The sequence below is a fragment of the Podarcis vaucheri genome, assembly GCF_965113315.1.
Source record: "Podarcis vaucheri genome assembly, chromosome: 14".
Taxonomy (NCBI): Eukaryota; Metazoa; Chordata; class Lepidosauria; order Squamata; family Lacertidae; genus Podarcis; species Podarcis vaucheri.
Genome location: NC_138752.1, coordinates 51153728 through 51174579, shown reverse-complemented (window position 1 = coordinate 51174579; position 20852 = coordinate 51153728). Strand labels below are relative to the sequence as shown.

The 20852-nt window shown below is 45.7% G+C and overlaps 1 protein-coding gene across 5 annotated transcripts in view; it reads right to left on the bottom strand.

Moving 5' to 3' along the window:
• Window positions 1-20852, bottom strand: part of ELFN1 (extracellular leucine rich repeat and fibronectin type III domain containing 1) — a 253548-nt gene that overhangs the window by 167617 nt on the left and 65079 nt on the right. For 4 of the 5 annotated variants that reach the window (XM_082199717.1, XM_082199715.1, XM_082199718.1 and 1 more), the window contains exon 2: window positions 11419-11538. The gene's annotated coding sequence lies outside the window, so the exon portion shown is untranslated. Of the gene's footprint in view, window positions 1-11418; window positions 11539-16745; window positions 16892-20852 lie in introns of all 5 variants that reach the window. The other variant, XM_082199719.1, reaches the window with a different exon arrangement.

The window sequence follows — 20852 nt, the reverse complement described above, 5'->3', positions numbered from 1 at the left end:
TACTATAGATCCCCAAGCCAAACGGAGGACATAGATGATGCCTTCCTGGAACAGATGGCCAAGCATGCAAAAGGAAGGGAGATAGTAGTAATGGGGGACTTCAATTACCCAGATATTTGTTGGACGTCAAACTCAGCCAAGAGCATAAGGTCAAACAGATTCCTCACTGGCCTTGCAGACAACTTCATTGTCCAGAAAGTGGGAGAAGCAACAAGAGGAACAGCCATTTTAGATCTGGGCTTAACCAATGTTGATGACCTGGTTAGTGGGGTAGAAGTGGAAGGATCATTAGGCGCGAGTGATCATGCTCTTCTGAAGTTTACTATACAGCGGAAAGGAGTAGCCAAGCATACTAGGACTCAATTTCTTGACTTTAAGAAAGCCGACTTCATAAAACTTAGGGAAGTGCTGGGTGAGATCCCATGGACAACAATACTAAAAGGAAAGGGAGTTCATGATGGCTGGGAGTTTGTTAAGAGGGAGATACTAAAAGCACAACGTCAGGCAATACCAATGAGACGGAAACATGGAAGGTGCCTAAAGAAGCCAGGGTGGCTATCTAAAGAACTTTTAACTGAATTAAGATTAAAAAAGGATGTGTACAAAAAATGGAAAAGGGGGGAAACCACCAAAGAAGAATTCAAACAAATAGCCAGCACGTGTAGACACAAAGTCAGAAAAGCTAAAGCACAGAATGAACTCAGGCTTGCTAGAGAGGTTAAAAGCAACAAAAAAGGCTTTTATGGGTATGTTCGTAGCAAAAGGAAGAACAAAGAAACAATGGGGTCACTCAGAGGAGAAGATGGTGAAATGCAAACAGGGGACACAGAAAGGGCTGAACTACTCAATGCCTTCTTTGCCTCAGTCTTCTCCAATAAAGAAAACAATGCCCGACCTGAAGAATTTGGAGCAAATGATTCAGCAAAGGAAACACAGCCCAGAATAACTAAGGAGATAGTACAAGAATATTTGGCTAGTTTAGATGTATTCAAGTCTCCAGGGCCAGATGAACTGCATCCAAGAGTATTAAAAGAACTGGCAGATGTGATCTCAGAACCACTGGCAGTCATCTTTGAGAATTCCTGGAGAACAGGCGAAGTCCCGGCAGACTGGAGGAGGGCAAATGTTGTCCCTATTTTCAAAAAGGGGAAAAGAGAAGACCCAAATAATTACCGCCCAGTCAGTCTGACATCAATACCAGGGAAGATTCTGGAACAGATCATTAAGCAAACAGTCTGTGAGCACCTAGAAAGGAATGCTGTGATCACCAATAGTCAGCATGGATTTCTGAAAAATAAGTCATGTCAGACTAACCTGATCTCGTTTTTTGACAGAATTACAAGCCTGGTAGATGAAGGGAACGCAGTGGATGTAGCCTACCTTGATTTCAGCAAGGCATTTGACAAGGTGCCCCATGATATTCTTGTAAAGAAGCTGGTAAAATGCGGTCTTGACTATGCTACCACTCAGTGGATTTGTAACTGGCTGGCTGACCGAACCCAAAGGGTGCTCATCAATGGTTCCTCATCATCATGGAAAAGAGTGACTAGTGGGGTGCCACAGGGTTCTGTCTTGGGCCCGGTCTTATTCAACATCTTTATCAACGACTTGGATGATGGACTCAAGGGCATCCTGATCAAATTTGCAGATGACACCAAACTGGGAGGGGTGGCTAACACCCCAGAGGACAGGATCACACTTCAAAACGACCTTGACAGATTAGAGAACTGGGCAAAAATAAACAAGATGAATTTTAACAGGGAGAAATGTAAAGTATTGCACTTGGGCAAAAAAAATGAGCGGCACAAATACAAGATGGGGGACACCTGGCTTGAGAGCAGTACATGTGAAAAGGATCTAGGAGTCTTGGTTGACCACAAACTTGACATGAGCCAACAGTGTGACGCGGCAGCTAAAAAAGCCAATGCAATTCTGGGCTGCATCAATAGGAGTATAGCATCTAGATCAAGGGAAGTAATAGTGCCACTGTATTCTGCTCTGGTCAGACCACACCTGGAGTACTGTGTCCAGTTCTGGGCACCACAATTCAAGAAGGACACTGACAAACTGGAACGTGTCCAGAGGAGGGCAACCAAAATGGTCAAAGGCCTGGAAACGATGCCTTATGAGGAACGGCTAAGGGAGCTGGGCATGTTTAGCCTGGAGAAGAGGAGGTTAAGGGGTGATATGATAGCCATGTTCAAATATATAAAAGGATGTCACATAGAGGAGGGAGAAAGGTTGTTTTCTACTGCTCCAGAGAAGCGGACACGGAGCAATGGATCCAAACTACAAGAAAGAAGATTCCACCTAAACATTAGGAAGAACTTCCTGACAGTAAGAGCTGTTCGACAGTGGAATTTGCTGCCAAGGAGTGTGGTGGAGTCTCCTCCTTTGGAGGTCTTGAAGCAGAGGCTTGACAACCATATGTCAGGAGTGCTCTGATGGTGTTTCCTGCTTGGCAGGGGGTTGGACTTGATGGCCCTTGTGGTCTCTTCCAACTCTAGGATTCTATGATTCTATGATTCTATGATTCTAAGTCTCACAGATCATTGCACGTAGCGGGCGCACTTAAGCACATAAGAAGAACATGCTGGATCAGGCCAATGACCATCTAGTGCAGCATCCTGTTCTCACAGTGGCTGACCAGTTGCCATAATGGCAAGTCCCCAAGCAGGACCTGGCCACAAGAGCCCTCTCCTCGCCTGTGGTTTCCAGCAATAGGCGTTGAGAGGCAATCACCGCCTTGGAAGACCTACATTGGCTCCCATTACATTTCCGAGCACAATTCAAAGTGTTGGTGTTGACCTTTAAAGCCCTAAACGGCCTCGGCCCAGTAGACCTGAAGGAGCGTCTCCACCCCCATCGTTCAGCCCAGACACTGAGGTCCAGCTCCGAGGGCCTTCTGGCGGTTCCCTCATTGCGAGAAGCAAAGCTACAGGAAACCAGGCAGAGGGCCTTCTCGGTGGTGGCCCCCACCCTGTGGAACACCCTCCCATCAGATATCAAAGAGATAAACAACTACCTCACATTCAGAAGACATCTGAAGGCAGCCCTGTTCAGGGAAGTTTTTGATGTGTGACATTATTGTATTTTCAATCTTTGCTGGAAACTGCCCAGAGTGGCTGGGGAAACCCAGCAAGATGGGCGGGGTACAAATAATAAATTATTATATTATTATTATTGGATCATGTAGGCAGAGCATAGGCTTCATCATGGCTAGTAGCCATGAGTAGCCTTATGCTTCACAATTTGGTCCAATCCTCTTTTAAAGCTATCTAGGTTGGAGAGCATCACTGCCACCAGAAGCAAACTCCACAGTTTAACTTTTTACTGTATGAAGAAGGAAAACAAAGGATTTATTCCTGTATGCTACAACAGCAGCAAGAGTCTTGATAGCACAAGGATGGAAGAATGAGGAAACCCTGACAAAGGAACAGTGGAAAGAGAAATGGATGAGCTATGCAGAATTGGCTAAACTGACATACAAACTGCGATATAAGGACAACTGTGACTTTAAAGAAGAATGGGAACTTTTTACAAATTACTTAAAAAGACAACAAAATGAATTGGACTCCTTGGCAGGTTTTGAATAAACATACACAAATTTATTGATTGATAACATGGTAGATAGATAATAAAAGGATTTATACAATTTTATAATATGCAGAGAATAACATGTGTTGAGAAATCAGAGAGGAGCTGATGGAAGTTTCGGGGGGGAGGGAGGGTTTGATGGGGAGGTGGGGGAAAAGGGGGGAAATAATGAATATGATATGTTTTTGATATTTTGTTATGTTGAAATTGCTAATAAAAAGCTTTTAAAAAAGAAAGAAATGTTTCCCTTTCTCTGTCCTGAACTTCCCGCATTAAGCTTCACTGGATGTTCTAACAGTTCTAGTGTTTTGAGAGCGGGAGAAAAAAACTTTCCCCTCTCCGCTTTCTCTATGCCATCCTTAATTTCATAAACCTCTATCACGTTTCCCTCTTCTTTGCCTTTTCTCTAAAGGAGAAAGCGCCAAATGTGGCCAACCTTTCCTCCACAGGAATCACTCCGCCCTCTTTGGTTGCCCTCAGGGCCAGATTTAGGGTTGATGAGGCCCTGAGCTACCGAAGGTAGGGGGGGGGCTTTATGTATCCAGCTGTCCTTTGTCAACAACAAATTGTCGCTTTTTTGTGTTTAATATATGTAGGGGTGAGCAAACTTTTTCAGCAGGGGGCCAGTCCACTGTCCCTCAGACCTTGTGGGGGGCCGGACTACATTTTGGAAAAAATTAAAAAGGAACGAATTCCTATGCCCCACAAATAACCAGTGATGCATTTTAAATCACAGCACACATTCTACTCATGTAAAAACAGGCTGATTCCTGGACCGTCCGCGGGCTGGATTTAAAAGGCGATTGGGCCGGCCCCAGCCCCCGGGCCTTAGTTTGCCTAAAAGGCAAAGGACCCCTGACAGTTAAGTCCAGTCGCGAATGACTCTGGGGGTTGCGGCACTCATCTCACTTTACGGCCAAGGGAGCCAGTGTACAACTTCCGGGTCATGTGGCCAGCATGACGAAGCTGCTTCTGGCGAACCAAAGCACCAGAGCACCACACGGAAACGCCGTTTACCTTCCTGCCGGAGCAGTACCTATTTATCTACTTGCACTTTGTTGTGCTTTCAAACTGCTAGGTTGGCAGGAGCAGGGACCGAGCAACGGGAGCTCACCCCATTGGGGGATTCAAATCACCGACCTTCTTACTGGCAAGCCCTAGGCTCTGTGGCTTAGACCACAGCACCGCCCATGTCCCTTAGTTTGCCTACCCATGTGGTATATGGTAATTTATGGACCTAATAGGCAGTGGCGTAGCGTGGGGGGTGCAGGGGGGGGCGGGCGCACCGGGCGCAACATCTGGGGGGGCGCTCGCACTCGCAGCTCTCTGCCCCTACCTGCGCCCCCTACCCCCATGGGTTAGGGGGTGCAAATTACTTGCCTTGCCCCGGGTGCTGACAACCCACGCTATGCCACTGCTAATAGCTATCTAAAGCCATTTTCACATAACAAAATATGTATTTTATCGAAGTACACCCAGGTTTTCCCCCCTTTAATTTTTTTTTGGGGGGGGCTCCCCAAAAGAGAGGGGCCCTAAGCTATAGCTTGTTTAGCTTATACGTAAATCCGGCACTGGTTGTCCTCTGTTCTCTGCCTCTTCCAACCCTATGCTATCCTTTTCGAGGAGAGGCAGCCAGAACGGTACATGGTATCCCAAATGTGGTGGCAGCACCTCACGCCCTCCTAGTTCAAAGCAGAGTCATTGACTCCGAGTGAAACAGGGCATGGGAAATGCTCAGCTGTCTTTGCGGCTGCAGGGTTTTTGCTGAAAGAGGATTCCCTTTCAGCTCTCGGCGCCCACCGAGACCGTTTGCTGACAGCGTGCAGCTCAAATATCATTTGCTTAATTTCTGTCCTGTGTATACACAAGAGAGCTCCTCTTTCAACAAAAGGGCATCGGCGCCCGCAAAAGCCTGAAGAACTTCCAGCCACTAGCTTTGCACAGCGCATGAAATATTGAAGGCACTTGTCAAAATGCCCTAATGTTTTTTTTCTGGGGGGAGGGGGAAGGGGTCTTGTTGCTTCAGCTCCATTTCCCCCCAAGCCTGCCACTGGATCTTTTGAGGATTTCTCTCTGTTGAAGTCGCCTTAGACAACAGGAGCAAAAGGGGTGAGAAAATATGCTGTGTTTCCTGGCAATATCCTCCCCTCCCCGCCTGTTGTTCTTCGGAGAGCATACAGGCACTTGAAATATCATTTTTACTTCTACCTCTAGAATATAAAATAAAACAGATTGATGCCCGCAACTTGCCAACCTCTCTGCATTGCCGGCTAAAAGAATTACATAAATATCCACTGTGTCGGCTCCCACCTCGTACGTCTGGGATTCTGTCATTTTGGATGTCTCACTTAATTTGTGTTACTTGGTCACTAGATTGTATCCTTTCACTCCTGATTTGTTTTGAAGTGTGAAATGAAGAAGTGTTCTAATGTTATTTTCATGCTGACTGGGGATAGATAGATTGGTTCAGGATCCGTATTTTAAAAAGCAAACCAACTATCATGTCTAAGGCAACAGGCAAGAAAAGAATCACCTTGAATCTAGAGTTTCAAAAGACTTGGACGTATTTTGTAGACGCATTCCATAAAAAGGTAAGGAAGGGAGTAAAACCAGGGGCATATCTATGCTGCAAGGTGTACAGCACATCACATGCACAGTTCAGGTGAGACTCTCACATTTCATTGGCAAAAATAAAATCAAGTTTCTAGACCAGGCACCCCCAACCTCAGCCCTCCAGATGTTTTGAGACTACATTTCCCATTGTCCCTGACCACTGGTCCTGTTAGCTAGGGATGATGGGAGTTGTAGTCCCTAAACATCTGGAGGGCCAGGGTTGGGGGTGCCTGTTCTAGACCTTATAACTGAGGGTATTTGTATATAGATGACATCTGGTGAGATTAATTTCCAGTGGTGTGGAAATGAGCTTCAGTGCCTTGCGTAACACCTTGCAGAAGCAGAGTAACTTGTGCACAATATGACATAGTCAATTTTTAAAAAATGCAATCATAAAATGCATATGTTTGGCATTTAAGCCAGGTTGGGATCTATTCATGCAACAGAATGCTATGGTAGAATAGATTTCCAGTGCAATCCTAGGCAAGAATGGGCTGCAAACACCACCACCGCTGAAGTTTTATGTGTAAAAATCTCAAATCTGAAATTCAAACGGAGGGAGCTGAAATTTTACTTGGAAATGAGAAATTGAAATCCTTAGACCTGTTGGCATCTTTTGGTTATTGTGATGAGCATGAAATCTCATGTTGTCAAATACAACACTGCCCTTCCATGAATTCCTTACATTTTAGGGGTTTTCTAAGTTCTTGGGGGGAAATGCTCATTTATGCCTTTAAATTGCCATCACTCCACCTTGCTCACCATTGCTCTTTGGGACTTCAAGTCACCAAATCTGATTCTTCACCATTTTGCCTACTTGGGTCTTGTGATACAGTGATGTCAGGCGTAGCACTGTGACATCATCCTGTTCACCATGTGATCCCTGTCTGGGTGGAAGAGCCCAGGAGACTAATTCACAATCAGGAAGAAAAGGAGAAACATTGGTTGCATTTATTTTAACGTTGTTTCCCCTGCTTTTCTTCCATTAGGGGATCTCAGTGCAACTACTGGGATAGAGATACAATATCAAAAGAGCGCAGTGAAATAACAATTCAATCAGAAAAAAAAATGTAAATAAAGGAGCAATAGCCAGGAAGGCAATGGTGCTGAACAGCGTTGAAGAAAAGGGGGGTTATTTGTAGCATCTAGTTATTTTTAAGAGAAATTTCTACCGCTCTGAAATCAACAGTTTTGACCTGAAAATTGAAACCTCTTAAATATTTGCTGTAGACAGATGGGCAACTATCAGACCCTGTCCAATATTATTATATGCCAACGAGTAAACGATACAAAATGCCACTGCATGTCAGTGATCAAATATGCAACCGTGATTTCGCTCATCATCAGATGTCAAATGCTAGATAGAAAATATTCATTGGGTGTTCTGTGGCAAACGGCTAGTTAACCTGTGCCCCCTTTCAGATGTGCAATTCTCATCAGCCCCAGCGAAGTCGAGAATTTTCAGAGGAGAATTTGAAAGCAGACTCGCGCCAGACATCTAAAGCACATCCAGTACAAACAACGTCCCCTCAAAATCCCCAGAAACTGCTGTTCCTTCCTGACAAATTCCCAGCATCCTTAAACTATGGTTCCCAGGACTCTTTGGGTGGAACCATGTATTTTATTTTATTTTTTATTTTTTATTAAATTTTAGTAATACAGAAAAAGCAAAAGAAATGCACATAAAAAAATAAGGCTACTATTTACATACACATAAATCCTTCCCACCCCCATATCTTCCTACCACCACACCCTTTGACCCCCCCTCCACAACATCTCGACTTCCTTATCTTATAGATTCGATACTATCATTGCAATTTTTAAATTTCAAATTTTGATCTCATTATGACATTCCTCAGCATCTTAAAAAGCAGAGACATCACCTTGCCAACAAAGGTCCGTATAGTTAAAGCTATGGTTTTCCCAGTAGTGATGTAGGGAATTGAGAGCTGGACCATAAAGAAGGCTGATCACAAAGAATTGATGCTTATGAATTATGGTGCTGGAGGAGACTCTTGAGAGTCCCATGGACTGCAAGAAGATCAAACCTATCCATTCTTAAGGAAATCAGCCCTGAGTGCTCACTGGAAGGACAGATCCTGAAGCTGAGGCTCCAATACTTTGGCCACCTCATGAGAAGAGAAGACTCCATGGAAAAGACCCTGTTGTTGGGAAAGATTGAGGGCACAAGGAGAAGGGGTTGACAGAGGATGAGATGGTTGGACAGTGTTCTCAAAGCTACCAGCGTGAGTTTGACCAAACTGTGGGAGGCAGTGGAAGACAGGAGTGCCTGGCGTGCTCTGGTCCATGGGGTCACGAAGAGTCAGACATGACTAAACAAGTAAACGACTAAACATCATCATCAACAACAACAACAACAACAACATGACATTCCTAATTAATATTTTCTACTTTACTCCTTTAACCTAAGCATATCCGCCTATTTGTTCTTGAACAGTGTTCGTCCATGTATTCTTCAAAACATTGCCATTCTAGACTGAGTTTTTGGTTTGTCTGTCTTCTTAAGTATGCAGTTAGCCTTGCCATTTCTATAAATTGACTTAGTTAGTATAGCCAGTCTTCTTTTGTGGGTATTAGTTCGCTCTTCCATTTGCTGGCATATACTATCCTGGCGGCTTGCTCTAGCATATAAGAAAATTCCTTTCTTTTTCTGTGGTATGTCTTTTCCCAATAAGCCTAATAAATATGCCTCTGGTTTCTTTTGTAAAGATGTTTTTAACATTTTTTTTGAGTTCTTCATGAATCATACCCCAGTAGTGGGTGGATCCATGTATTTTAAATGTGTGTTGGATTTGCTTTGGTGTGAACCTGCCCTGGGATAGCAACTTTGACCAAAGCAGAGTAACAATTTTGCTTCCTGTCACAAGGAACACCCTACTAGAGTATTCTTCAAATCCATCTTTTCGGGGGGGAAACACCGACATGTAGAAACATATGCAAAGTTTAAACTTAATTTTCTTTGCGCATCCTTTTTAAAGGAATCGCCAGGGTCCTTCTATGCTGCTGTTGTTGCTTTATTAAAAGATTACGGATTGGCAATCAGCATTGTGGCCTCCCAGCCCCTTTACCTGGGCCTTGATCCTCAGGGAAAGCAGTAATCCCCTGTTGGTGACATCACGGGCCGTTGCCATGGAAACATCACAACCCCGGGCTTTATTAGTTTGCCACGAGATTATAGCAAGGAGGAAATGGGCATGCAAAGACTTGTTGAAAGACAAATATCTCAGGCAATTAGCAAAACCAGCAAGGAAAAATTATGATAATACAGGAGATAGGAACATTAATCCAATTTATAAGTATAATCTACCCCAAAGTACTCCCCAGCGAGAAGGTAGCTCTTTCACAGCCCCTTCATTCTTAAGTAAACTGAAGTTGGGGAATAGCATGCAACAGTGCAGTAATTTGCTTCATTAGACGTTTCATTGGGCAATTTGGAAGTTTATTATAAAACTACAGCTTGAAGGTTTAGGAACTTACAGTCCTGCTTGTCAACTTATATTCAATATTTTAATATTTTGTTGGAAGCCGCCCAGAGTGGCTGGGGAAACCCAGCCAGATGGGCAGGGTATAAATAATAAATTATTATATTATTATTATTAATTTGTGTCTGGAAATCAGAGATGAGGCACATCTCTCTTCCCATGTGTGGAAACTGGTTCCCAACGTTCCATCACACTCCTATGTGACCAAGAGAAAGAACCAAGGATGGTGCTATATACAAAAGTAGCTGGCTTGGAAATCAGTTCCAAGGCATACCTATCTCTTTCTACATGTATGTAAAAACAGGTAGCCAACACTCTGTCACATGCTAATGTGACCAAGAGACAGAAGCCAAGATGGTGCCATATACATATAGTAGCTGGCTTGATTCATCATCGCTGAGCATACCAGTTGGATATTGTGTTTAAAAGAGCAACACTCCTCTATCTCTTCCTACCCCATGCAAAGTATTACGGTAGATGTCTGTCACCAATGGCGATCCTGAGAGTTTGTGGACACCGTGTATTCTACGTGCACAGTGACAGTGTGACCCTCATCCTGGTGGTTTTGCAGAAATGAGAAGTCTTGATCATAGATGAACTGCTCAACCTGTCTGCTGGCACCTCTCTATACCTGCGGCCAGCACTCTTAGCAGGACTAAGGAAAGGAATCTAGTATGGAGCTCCAAAGAAAACTGGGTAGGGCTATGCAAAGTTACAGCAAAGTCCATTCTTGATGGCGCCCATCATTTGCTTCTATATAGGATATTCAGGTTGAGTGCCGCCCTATAAGAGTTTGGACTAGATTTGATATCCCGCTTTATCACTACCCTAAGGAGTCTCAAAGTGGCTAACATTCTCCTTTCCCTTCCTCCCTTCCCTTCCCAAACACTCTGTGAGGTGAGTGGGGCTGAGAGACTTCAGAGAAGTGTGACTGGCCCAAGGTCACCCAGCAGCTGCATGTGGAGGAGCAGAGACGCGAACCCGGTTCCCCAGATTACAAGACTACTGCTCTTAACCACTACACCACACTGGCTCTCCATTTTGGACCCCCCAAAATGGCCCAACGAGAAACCTGACTAATAAAGATTCAGACAGAAGGTGAAACTTGAAGCTCATGCACAGTGGTAGATAGACAGAGTGCAAAGTCAGCAATATACATCATAATGCCCAGTTTCTTAGGATCAGCAAGGCTGCATCCTATGCCTGGGGCTGCTGGGAGCAAGCTCCGTTGAAGTTCCTTCCAACAGCACAGGTTCAACTTCTAAAGCGCATCGGACAATAGCAAAAGATTTGCAATGAGCTGAAATGCAACCTTTCACTTTTAACTAGAAATGGAAAAAAGAACACCTCACAAAGAAATGTTGCTAGTGTGGACAAGGAACCCCGTGGAAAATAAATAAGGGTCCAACCTCTGCTCAATTATATTCCTCTACACTAATCCGTCACAAGTAAACTTGAAAGCCTTGTTATCACCTCATTCACTTGTCAGAGGAAGGAGAATCCCTCCGTTGTCTTGGAGACGGCACCATTGCTCCTGCTCAGAGAAAATCCTGGTGCTATGCTCTCCCCCCCCTCACTATACCACTGGCCATATGTCAGTTCATGCCACAATAAGCTGAACCTTTGACAAAACGTTGCCATACTGAAACCTCTTTCCTCTGCAAGGACTCCTTGCTTGCATTTGAAGGCAATTAGTAATGTGTACCTGGAGCTTCATCCTTCCTCGCAGAGCAAGCAGCGTTGTGGAACGTCTTGTTGACTTGCAGGGATGTTCTGACATTCTGGTGCCACCAAAGGATTTAGACACCGGTCACGGCTGGAAGTCCTGTGCCAAAGAACAGAGAAAAAGAGTTTTAACTAGAGGGGAAAAACCCACTCACACATATACATGTGCTGAAGAGGAACCAAAATGGCCCAGATCTGGAGATGGGGTTGATTTATAGATGTAGTAGAAAAGGTCGCAAAGTTCAAATGGACGTATGCAGGACATGTGGCAAGACACAACTCAGGCTGATGGAATAAAGCAGTATGGAGACCCTGCAATTTCAAAAGACCAAGTAAGTAATCACCTTTATGATGGGTGGGTGATCTAAAACAGGCACCCCCAAACTCGGCCCTCCAGATGTTTTGGGGCTACAATTCCCATCATCCCCGACCACTGGTCCTGTTAGCTAGGGATGATGGAAGTTGTAGTCCCAAGACAACTGGAGGGCCGAGTTTGGAGATGCCTGATCTAAAACTAGCAGCAGGGTTTATGTGGCTCCAAAGAAGCAACAATGAAGAGAACTTGAAGAGGAGTATGTCCAAGGCTGTGATTGGTTAATTTTTATTGAAAGTTTTCAACATAAAATACAATAAATGTCAAACCAATCAAAAGACAAAGAATAATGAAGAACCAAAATAAGAAAAATCAAGGATAGAGAGACAGAAAAGAAAAAGAATAGACAGCGGTGCCTCGGTTTATGAACTTAATCTGTTCTGGAAGTCCGTTCTTAAACCGAAACCGTTCTTAAACTGAGGCGTGCTTTCCCTAATGAGGGCACCCGCCGCTGCTGCCCTTCCACCATTCAGCTTCCGTTCTTAGACCACGGTAAAGTTCACAAACCGGGACGCTACTTCCGGTTTTGCGGAGTTTGTAAACCGAATTGTTCGTAAACAGGACTGTTCTTAAACTGAGGTACCACTGTATACAAAGGCGTTTCCTCACATTTATGGTAATATCATATCCTTTATCCATACACAGAAAGGTAGACCCTCCCAGCTCCTATTTCCTCCCCCAGTCTCCCACCCTGAGAGACCCTTTCTACCCTGCCTTTCATTCAGGAACCACCAGCTTCCAGCTGTATAGCCAAGAGGTGCCTATCTAAGGATGGATGTGAAATGCTATAGTGTAAAAGAAGAATCAAATAAGGAAAGCCAATCAGCCTCAGTTTTAAGGCAGCTGGTGACTGTTTGCTGGGCTGGGAGACAGTTGTATTTGTCCAACAGGGAAACTGAGGCTCTGAGGAGTCTGAAACACTTGTACTAGGAGCAAGGGCAGAGCTATGACAGCACATATAAAACCTGGTTGCACTGCTGGAGCAGAGAAGGGCTGTGTCAAATATTTTGCAAGCTGGTGCTGATTTCTCTGAATGCACAACATTTTCCTTGAGCAGTTATTGCGACCCTGATTTCCTGGGACAACTTATACCCTCCAAGAGCTTTAGCAGGAGAAGAACTGGATTCTGTGTCCACCCTTCTTATCTAAATCCAGTTGGTAAGGTGGGTTGACAACACCATCCCTGACTGGCTGGGCTCTCATAAATACAAGCAGGTGGGGGAATTGCAGAAAAGTACCCGCAAGCCTGGGACGCGGGTGGCGCTGTGGGTTAAACCACAGAGCCTAGGACTTGCCGATCAGAAGGTTGGCGGTTTGAATCCCCGTGACAGGGTGAGCTCCTGTTGCTCGGTGCCTGTTCCTGCCCACCTAGCAGTTCAAAAGCACGTCAAGTGCAAGTAGATAAATAGGTACCGCTCTGGCGGGAAGGTAAACAGTGTTTCCGTGCGCTGCTCTAGTTAGCCAGAAGCGGCTTAGTCATGCTGGCCACATGACCCAGAAGCTGTACGCCGGCTCCCTCGGCCTATAGAGATGAGCGCCACAACCCCAGAGTCGGACACGACTGGACCTAATGGTCAGGGGTCCCTGTACGCTTTACCTTACCAGCTAGCCTACAGGTAAAAACAAACACAAAACAGCCTTCAAAAGACCAAAAGGAAGGAAGTTTTCTTTTGTTTTAACTCTTCCGTAGCCTTCTGCACCAACGACTTCTGCACCAAGAACCAAATAGCGAACGCATTCAGCGCGGCACTCATTTCCATGCGCTGCGCCTCAGCACCTGCTGAGGTCATCTCCTCTCTCGCAGATTCTCGGAGGACCATTTGCCATCCTCTCCCTCACTCGCATTCCTAATTCTGGTCCCTTCCTTGACGGCAGTGCAGCTGACAGCCCACAGCATTGCATTCGCTGCACTGAATAGTCTATTGACGACTTTGTGCCTAATGCCTACAATGAGAAGCAGAGGAAACAAATCTACCGTAATTTTCCATGTTTAGTGCCTTATTACGGTGGCTGCCTCCACTGATTAGTTTGCATTTTTCCTGCGACGCCTTCCTGAGCGCTCCTTCTGCTCCGCATCCTTTATCTTCATCTTCAGCTATCAATGAGCTCCGGCTGGCTGTATCGGCAGACACAGCAGAAGCTTTTGAGAGGGGCTGTGGATAGAGACCGGGCCTTGAAGCTCCAAAGACTTCGCCTCTGCCATGGACTGAGCAGGGGGCTGGAGCTACCATGGCTCTGCCCATTTATCACATGAAAACAAAGAAGTGGAGCAATAGCGATGCAGCAATAAAACTGCCACCACATTTGCAAAGCTAAGCAGGGTCCGGTCTGGTTTCAAATTGGATGGGGGGCCACGTGTTGAGATTCCTGCTTTACAAGGGGTTGAGCTGGATGACCGTCAGGGTTCCTCCCAAAACTACAATTCTGTGATTCTCTGGTTTTATTTCAAGCTGGCCAATCTAAAACTCGAACTCGCAGCCCTGACTGGGAAGCACTGCCCGACCCACCTGCAAAGTGGGGCTCATACCTTGCAAGGTTGGTCTAAGGCAGGGCTCAAACCCACAGGGGCTGGATGTGCCCCCCAACTCTATCTGCTCACCCCCTCTCTAAGTTACACTGCCTTCTAGCCCTGGTTCAGACCTCCCTTGAGTGTTTTTGCCTGCCTGGAATATATCCTTGAACTCTGATGCTGCCCCTTGCTTCCTAGGACAGAGAGGGGAATGTGGGCATGTGTAGAAACTAGCCTGCTGTCCAGAGGCAAATTTTACATTCTTTGCCTGCCCCACCACTGGTATCTGGCCCCCGGACAGTTACTCAGAATGGAATGTGGCCCTTGGCCTGAGAAAAGTCTCATCCCTGCTGCAAGATCCCCCTTTGAATCCTCTGTCTCACCGTATCCCAACCCAGAGCATTCCAGATGTTGTCAAACTCCAACACCCATCATCCCTGACCATTGGGCATGCTAGCTGGTGATGACAGGAGCCGGAACTGAAGAGCCCCAGGATAGGGAAAGACTGCACTATTTGGGTGTATGGAGCATGTATACACTTCTCCCTTTCTAGCTGAGCTCACTGCCTCTCTGTATATTGACACTGTTTACAACTTGGTTTGGGAAAAGCAAGAAGCGGTTGCATTCTCAAATGTTTGGCCTCAGAAATAAATGGAGGAAATAAAATGGTGGCTAGCAGGGGAAACTGTACAACTGAGCTGGTTCGGAGGAGAAGGTAGTATGATTGCCTTAAGGCACACACACACACACCCTTACACCATCAGTTAATAAGTTTCATTTAAAGGCAGAGAAAGAGAAGGAGAGAAACTTCTGCTTACTGATTCGCTGCTTAATTGCAGACTCCACATCCGGGTGGAGGAGCAACTCCCCATCCAAAAGCAATATTGTATCTGGTTCCTGTGGGATCCATTCCACTGCCGACGGATCTCTCCAGGCCTCCTCATTGTCTTAACTTATTACCCAAGCAGAGAATGAATAAACAACTTAACTGAGATCGTTCTCCCTCTCCCCACCCCCCAAATAACATGACTCAGAAGATTGTATTTCTCATCACGAACCTGGTGCCTCCGCTCCCCTTCAAACGCTTTTGGAATTGTTTGCGGCTAATAAGTCCTTCCCCCAGGAAGTTATTGTTCTGTGCGGGGAAATCCTCTTGATGTTCTTTGAGATGTAACGGTACAAGTGTTCAGGCATCATCCCCATTGAAAGTGCATGTGATTGTGCTGGGTGAGTCCTAAGACTATAAGACGTTGCTGCTGGATTAGACCAGTAGCCCATCAAGCCCAGCATCCTGTTCTCCCAGTAGCCAGTGGAAAACCTGAAACAGGACCTGAGTACAAGAGTAATCTCCCCTCGTGTGGTTTCTTACAACCCGTATTCAGAAACATTGCTGTCTCCAACTGTGGAGGCAGACCTTAGCCATCATGGCTGCTAGCCTCAATAGCAAATTCTCCTCCATGAATTTGCTTAATCCTCTTTTAAAGACATCTGGGTTTTTGACCATCAATGCCTCCTGGAGGTGCGAGTTCCATAGTTATGCGCTGCGCAAAAAAGTTGCATCTTGTTCTCTATCATGAATCTCCCCATATTGAGCAGCATCATCATCAATTTTTATTTATACCCCGCCCTTCCTGGTACAAAAACCAGGCTCAGAGCGGCTAACAACAAATTTAAACCACTTTAAAACACTGAATTATAAAAGCATGAAATACAGTATAAAAACATGAACAATAAAAATCAAAAATCAATTAGATAATCCCCAGGGCTAGCTGGCTGAATTGGTCCTACTTGGGCCAGCGAGGAGGTCAGGGGAGAATTAGCTGTGGGGTCTCAGAGCGGGTGATCGTCATAAACAGGGAGGGGGAAGGAAGAGAAGGGAAATAAAAGTACAGGCTGAATTCAAATTAAAGGTCAGGCGGAATAGTTCTGTCTTACAGGCCTGATGGAAGGAGATAAAATCCTGCAGGGCCCTGGTCTCATGGGACAGAGCATTCCACCAGGTCAGAGCCATCACTGAAAAGGCCCTGGCCCTGGTGGAGGATAGTCTGACTTCCTTAGGGCCCGGGACCTCTAAACTATTCATGGACCTCAAGGTCCTCTGCGGGGCAGACCAGGAGAGGCGGTTCCATAGATACGAAGTGATATCAATGAGTTCTAGTGTTAGCAGAAAGGGAGAAATTTGTGGACATCCGATTCAGGCATCTGGTTGGCCACTGTGAGAACAGGATGCTGGACTAGATAGGCCCGTGGCCTGATCCTGCAGGCTGTTTTTGTGTCCCTAATGTTCGTAACAGAGAGAGAGGTGAAGTCTACAGGCAGCAAAATGCCTAGAGATGGCCCTTCACAATGCCACAGATGTCATGGCACCAAGCTTGCTTGCTGCCAAACAGGAGCCACACTCGAAAGACAGAGAAAAGAGACTCACGTAGAATGTGATCCAAGTTGGGTCATTGTCTCCCTCGTACACCCTCTGAAGAGTCAACATCTTCTGGTGCCAGGTATCTGTAATACCACCTCCTTCTGGGGTTGGGCATGGGCCTTGCTAGTTCCATCACCCTCAGAGACAGCAGCCTAGGAAAAGATAGTATTCTGTGGCAGCCCCTAGACTGCAGAATTCCCTTCCCACAAAGGTGTGTCTGGCACCTTTGCCTTCTAGTTTTCCTCAAACGCTGAAGAGCCAGCTCTTTCACACCTGAGTCAAATCATTTATTAGGACCTGCCCTCATTCCTGTAATCTGTTTCACCTGATGTGAATATTGCATTGCTGTAAACTGCCCTGAAGGCTCACAGTGAGGGGATAGGACTCAGCAAAGTGTGCCATCGCCTTTTAAAAAAGAAAAAAAAGGGCATCTTGCAGCTGCTCAAAAATACCCTCAGTTAAAGAGCTCAAAAACTGCCAACTTCCCCCAAGAGAGGCTTCATCTTCTGCTGCTGTTTGTGGTTTGCCTTATTATCATTGGTTTAACATACTGCGGGATGTCATTTCTGGTCCGCAGCTCAGTGACCTTTGCAAGTCTGCCTCCATCCATCAAGGAATTTTCGTAAGTAAATAGCCAAAAGATCCCACTCCACTTTACTCTAGATGTTCAACATTTGTGGAGTGCGGAGGACATATTTTTCCTCCCCTCTTTCTAAATCACACATATCAAAGCAGAAGGCAGCACCTTCTTCCTCTTTGCTTTGTATCTACTAAGGAATACCAAACTTCCTTTTGGGGGGGAATTAAGGTAAAAAGTTGCTAAACACAGCTTGTATCCTTTAATGCAGAGATAAGCAAATTTCTCGCTTGCTGGAGGTACTTATTGCAATCCCAATATCTACCAACCAGAGCTGAATGCAAAAGACATACAGTTCAAAAAGAGCACCTCTGAGCACATCCAGACTTCTTTTTCAGTAAGGGTAAAGGTAAAGGGACCCCTGACCATTAGGTCCAGTCGTGACTGACTCTGGGGTTGCAGTGCTCATCTTGCTTTACTGGCCAAGGGAGCCAGCGTACAGCTTCCGGGTCATGTGGCCAGCATGACTGAGCTGCTTCTGGTGAACCAGAGCAGCACATGGAAACCCCGTTTACCTTCCCACCGGAGAAGTACCTATTTATCTACTTGTACTTTGACATGCTTTCAAACTGCCACTTTTGCAGGAGCAGGGACCGAGCAATGGGAGCTCACCCCGTCGCGGGGATTCGAACCGCCGACCTTCTGATCAGCAAGTCCTAGGCTCTGTGGTTTAACCCACAGCACCACCCACGTCCTGCTCTCACACAAAAAGTCCATTCCGGGTTTTCAAGTGCTGTTGCAATCCACAGGGAAAAGCTTGGGATATGCCCAAACCACGTGTTGAAATCAGTGGGGCATAGAATAAGGGCTTCCTTCTGACTGGATCATGCCCAACACAGCAACCGAAAAATGAAGACTTAATGCCCCACCATCCCAAAACTTATTGAGCAATACAGAATCAAAGAGAGGAACTAACAGCTTGCCATCTTATATACTAATAGCAAATCTTATATACTAATAGCAAACTCATTCAACAGGTGTCAAAATGGCACCATCAACACATGAGAAGAAGGTATTGGGATTTGGGGGGAGGGGAAGAATATACAACAAACATGAATATACAAGAAAACACAACAAACACGGGGAAGAAAGCCTAAGGTTGGGGCAAGAGAGCCACTCAATAGCTCAGTGTGGGCATGAAATGCCTATTGTTTGTGATGGTGATGGGTTGGTGGCAAGGGGTGGAATGGAATGCCCTGGCAAAGGGCATGGCTGGCTAGCTGGCTTCCTGAACAGGAAGACTCTATGCCAGGGGTAGACTACCTAAGGCCCGGGGGCTGGATGCAGCCCAATCGCCTTCTCAATCCGGCCCGTGGACAGTCCAGGAATCAGAGTGTCTTTACATGAGTAGAATGTTTGCTTTTATTTCAAATGCATCTCTAGGTTATTTGTGGGGCATAGGAATTGGTTCATTTTTTTCTTCAAAATATAGTCCAGCCCACCACATGGTCTGAGGGACGTGGACCGGCCCATGGGCCAAAAAAAGGTTGCTGACCCCTGCTCTACACTGAAAGCTTTTCATAAATGGAGCAAAACCAAAACTGGCAGGTTTATCCATCCCTATCAAAAGCCAGGAGTTGTGCAAGTCCAAAGAGGACACAGAAGCACACCAGGGTCAGAAAGTCAGTTGTATATACAAAGGCCCATCTCAACAGGAAGTCCATTATAGTCCTTCCTGTCTTGAAGGACCCAGTGACCAGGCTAGGGGCAGGGGGAGATTCCAGAGTTTGCAGACGCTTCACTGCCAGGAAGACACTCCACATCTTGTGGTGAGCTTCCAGATTGCTGAAAGTTCCCAGTCCTAGCCCAACACCAGTCTGACCACAGATATAAAGTAGAATACTAGCTGAGTTAAGAAAGGTCTAAAATAGTTTTACAATGTTCTCATATATCCCTTAGGAACCCCAAACAGCAAGGGATTTATTGGGCTACTCTGAAGGGCTTGGGTTTCTTTAGAAGAGCTGGAGGACTATGGTGTCCTCAATATTTGCTTTATTTACAAATATCAAAGCTGAGCTGAGAGGATACAAAATGCTCTTAAAAGCAGAAGGCATTGCATCCAGGGCTGCTGTGCCCTGCTTTCTGCTAACACCAGCCAGACCAGCCTTTGTCAACCTGGTGCCTTGCAGAAGTTTGGGGCAGCTCTGTTCTTCTTCTTCATCATCATCACCACCACCACCAAGTAATCATCATCTCCTCTGCTGAACAGGCTCATTGAGGCAGAGTAGCGAGCCCAGGAAAAAATGCACAGAGGTTTGCTGCTCTCGACTATCCAGCATAAAATGCGGAAGATTAAAACAAATGCCGGGGGAAGAAATTATATGCTAAATTTCAGCTTGACGCGATTTGAAATGGCTGAGCCCTTAAGCCCTGGAAGTTAGGATTTTAAGAACACATAATGAGGGCGGGGAAAGGATACTGTAATAAAATGCAAAGTATAGCTTTACAGAGGTATTCTTTAAAATTAAAAAAAAAAGACGAAAGGAGCTGAGCCCGCTAGCGACCGATTTTCAAATATCGGTATCATTACCTTCTGATTACATCCTTCTTTTTATTAGAAATGCAAAATATTAAAAGCATTACAGTGGGAGAGGAACATGAATTTCCCTGCAATTGATGCCTCCCAGCTCATTCTCTTGTTCCTATCTCGTAAGACCAGCCACACAAAATTGAAAATATATGTTGCGGGGGGCAGGGGGCGGGGGGGCGGAGAGAACAGGATCACAGAACCATAGAATTGTGTTGGAAGGGGCCCAGAAGCGAATCTAGTCTAACCTCCTGCAATGCAGGAATCGCAGCTAAAGAATTTGGTAGACCAGCCCCATCCCAGCTTAATGTCAAGAAAGCCTACATTCATTCTGCAACCTGCCAGTATCTAGAGGCCACCCCTCTGGCTCCCCCACCATAGCGCACCCCTCAAAATTGATGGGCTGAGGATGCATCTCTTGGTGCTAAAGGCAGTACGGTGTGGTGGTTAGAGTGCTGAAAGGTGGCATATAAATGTAATAAATAAATAAATGAAAGATGATGATGATGATGATACCCCGCCCATCTGGCCGGGTTTCCCCAGCCACTCTGGGCAGCTTCCAACAAAATATTAAAACCACAATAAAACATGAAACATTAAAAACTTCCCTGAACAGGGCTGCCTTCAGATATCTTCCTAAAAGTCAGATACAGTGGTACCTCTGGTTAAGAACTTAATTCGTCCCGGAGGTCCGTTCTTAACCTGAAACTGTTCCTAACCTGAGGTACCACTTTATCTAATGGGGCCTCCTGCTGCCACCGCACGATTTCTGTTCTCATCCTGAAGCAAAGTTCTTAACCCGAGGTACTACTTCCTGGTTAGTGGAGTCTGTAGCCCTAAGCATCTGTAACTCAAGGTACCACTGTAGATGTTTATTTCCTTGACATCTGGTGGGAGGGAGTTCCACAGGGCAGGTGCCACTACCGAGAAGGCCCTCTGCCTGCTTCCC